The following is a 4,275-nucleotide window of genomic DNA, read 5'->3' on the forward strand; positions in this document are numbered from 1 at the left end:
GCGTTGAGAGAAGCTCAAAGACGAGAGAATGGATCAGAAACCGAACGAATCTTTCGCCTACCATGAGGGCGTGAGCGAGAAGCTTTAAGGAGAGAGAGAGAGAGAGAGAGAGAGAGAGAGAGAGAGAGAGAGAGAGAGAGAGAGAGAGAGTTGAACTGGATTCGGCGTTGAAGGGCATCAACCTTGCGTTACACTGGAAGTGCAAATTTATACACTTAAAAACGGACTCAGTGTGTATCACTGGTTAGTGGACACGCTCACTGGAAAAACTAGAGTACGCACAAAGGCTACCAGCGAAATGTTACTCCGACGATGATTGGACACAACCTTCCCCTCTAGTAATGCAGATGATGAGATTCCAGAGTACACTGCCTAGCCGACAACCAACCTAAAATGGAGAACCGTCTGAAAACCGACCAGATGCCATTCCACCTGGTAGAACAGATGAGACTTCAGATGATATTGAGGGTATGACACTGCCTGGCCCACAGACAACACAGAATGGGGAGACCCCAGAACTACCCTTGCGGCGAAGTACACGCCGAAGATTACCAGTGCGACCTTGTACATGAGTGTAGACAATGTATGACGAGCCGGTCGCTGTCGTGTCCAATGCACAAATGACACTGCGTCTGCGTGATGGGACGGAAAATCCGGTTGGTACTGATTTGCATGAGTTGGCGCCCCCGCGGTGATAAAAGACGTCGGACTTTTGTGTGTGCACGGCATTCTTTCATTTGCTTGGTGAAAGAGATTTCGTGCTGTTCGTCTCAGTTACGTGAATCGAGGATAGGAAGAAAGGGACAACGAGAACTGCAAATAGAACATACGGATTCGACCGAAGGCCGCAATGAGAGCACCTACGGCGATTCAATGCTCCAACAACAACGTATGAGATTAGTATATTAACGGAGAACGAACCGACAGCAAACCGAGATATTGTCTTGCATTTTAAAAATAATACATTGAAAAGGATCTCTGAACCACACCCTCTCTACAATACTTTAATGTACCCGTTAATGTACCCCTATGCTTCCATATTTTACATCTACATGAGGGCAATAAATGGGCGAAAAGTTATCAAACAGCAACTTTTGATGACTCGGCCTGGAAACTATTTTCTCCGGTACCGAAGGCTGTTTCAGCAATATACTGCAAGATTGAAACAGACTATTTACAGTTCCTGAGGCTGGAGCAACAGACCTGGAGTGCTAAGAATTTGAGGGATTCAATTCTTAGGGAGGATGGGAATCCAAAACAGATAGTTCATCGAATGATCCTTCCGGAGGCCCTCAATACATGTTTGAGCGCCAAAGTGATGCCGTGGCTTATGTTCGGTGAATGGGCCAAGCCACGCCCTCACAACAAATCCAAAGTGGACGGGAATTACAGAAAATTTTCCTCAAGGACAAAAATCTCAGGGGCATTCAGATATTGTTGTCAGGGTCTTTAGGCAGAGACTAAAAATATAATTGAACTTATTAAAAAAGGAGGTTGAGGGCTTTCTTGTACAGCATTGAATACCAAAAAAGAGGATTGCCGCATGCACACATCCTCACCAGAGGACAAAGTTCAACTAGAACAAATGGATCACTGCATATCTGACAAAGAGGAAAATCCTGGCCTTCACGCAAAAGTGGTGGCACATATGATGCTCGGATCTTATAGACCATTGAATTCAAGTTGCACATGTATGACCGACAACAACTGCTCCAAAAAGTACTCCAAAACTTTTCTTCAGTGTACCTAGCAAGGCAAGGACTCTTATCCCAAGTACAGGCAAAGAAACCAGAAGATGGAAGCAAGACTGGTATAATAAGGATGAAGGAAAAATGGTCTCTATTTTCATAAACAAATCATAAACCAGTGAATTATTCCCTAGAACTGGGTCCTCTTTTAGCAGTTCAACGCTCACACTAATGCAAATATTTCTACCCCAGCGTATAGAAAAGTCACACGCAAAGCGCGGGTATCTTTACTCGTATATATATAATAAGGTCAATTTTCAATTACGTAAGCAAAAGCGTGGAGTTAGGGTTAGGGTTTGATTCAGTGTTATGCTTAACCCGTTCCTCTTATCTCCTCCGATAATCGTGGTGACAAATCTATAATTTGTACGAAAATGGTGGAAATAGACATATATAGTGAAGGAGTGGCGGAGCATTTAATTTCACATCATATGACCTGTGCCTTATAAGGACACTCACATAATTTTAAACCTGAACTCGCTTAACATTAACTACAAGTACAGTCATTTGTTTCATGCGTTTAATTATGCGAAAGAAAGAAACTTCAATGTCGCCGTGGTAACACGTGAACACGTATGTTAAGGTTACAACAGGAGCCACGAATAATGAGTTATTTTAGAACATAACTTATTACAATGAAATCACGTGTCTATCTGACTGTAACAGAAATACGGCAATATTTACATTACCCACAAGCCCCTTCACGTTTCGGCTTTTACCTCTTATTTCAGATGACTCTATTTCAAAAATAATAATCAAGTTATATTTTATATATAAAGTCAACTGAGCTTTTCTTCTTTTTTTACTTGTCCGGAATAACTATATGAACAAAAACTACATTATAAAAACTATATGAACAAAAACTACATTATAAAAACTATATGAACAAAAACTACATTATAAAAACTATATGAACAAAAACTACATTATAAAAACTACATGAACAAAAACTACAATATAAAAACTATATGAACAAAAACTACATTATAAAAACTATATGAACAAAAACTACATTATAAAAACTATATGAACAAAAACTACATTATAAAAACTATATGAACAAAAACTACATTATAAAAACTATATGAACAAAAACTACATTATAAAAACTATATGAGCAAAAACTACATTATGAAAACTATATGAACAAAAACTACATTATGAAAACTATATGAACAAAAACTACATTATAAAAACTATATGAACAAAAACTACATTATAAAAACTATATGAACAAAAACTACATTATAAAAACTATATGAACAAAAACTACATTATAAAAGCTACATGAACAAAAACTACATTATAAAAACTATATGAACAAAAACTACATTATAAAAACTATATGAACAAAAACTACATTATAAAAACTATATGAGCAAAAACTACATTATAAAAACTGCTTCGTCAATCATTTTTGAATGGAAAACACTTAACATTTGTTTTCATAGGATTTTATCGATTTTTATGTTTAGTCAATTCATTCATTTCCGCTTGTGTTAAAGAGGGAGAAATTAACGTAAGGTTTTCGTATTATATATTGTTTTTATTAACTTCAGATTTTTTCCACATCGAACTAATAAATAACAAAAAAAAAAACTATAATAAAACTGCTTCTTTCGATTATTAAAATTATGGTTCTTAAAATTGTTTTTTAATCTGGATTTCTACTGCTATACTTCCATGCTATGTTTTAATCATTTTCCTCCATAAAAAATTTACTTTAAAATTATGTAGGACTTGTATTTACTTTTCATTTTAGCCTACATCTAATGCAAGGACACCTGCCACTGACGCCACGTGTTTAAAAATTTTTCTTTAGAAATAACAGCTTCGTTTTGTTGAGAAATAAAGAAACAGAATAACATAAACATAAAACTATTTCGATTTTAATTCATTTTTATACAATATACAACTGAATAAATTTCCAGTTTAAATAATTTCATTACACCGGATTCTATTATTACTGATGATTAATAGGCATTTCGTCATATGATAAGTTCTATATTTCCTTTCTATAGATTTGTTACATGATTTATTTTCTTAATTCTTTCGTAGACAACCAACATAATTTTGAGCGTAATATACATTATCAAACAACATGACTTTTGCATTATAAACAATTAATTATAGTTAAACTTGCATATATTTCCTTAATTACGTTGCTACAAGACCAGCACGCAGCTCTGCTGCCTCGACTATAAAGCGTTCATGTTATAAAAATTAATTATAATTAAACGCACATCTATTTTCTTAATTACTAAAATAAGACTAGCTCACAATGATGTTGCTTATACAATCATAAACTGTATTTTATTATTCTTATATATATTTCTGTGGAAATATTCTTTATTCATTTATATCTCCTTTTTATATATACTAATCCTTCTTTAAAAAGCTCAATATAATTACAGAGCAATATAATGAATGAATGACAAAAGTATATATTCCAAATTTTATGATGTTGAACATCGTACCATTTATTCCTTTAATTGAGTTGACACTTACAATTCTTGACAGTATCTGT

This window comes from Euprymna scolopes, chromosome 4, assembly GCF_053919585.1.
Source record: "Euprymna scolopes isolate OS-2025 chromosome 4, ASM5391958v1, whole genome shotgun sequence".
NCBI lineage: Eukaryota > Metazoa > Mollusca > Cephalopoda > Sepiida > Sepiolidae > Euprymna > Euprymna scolopes.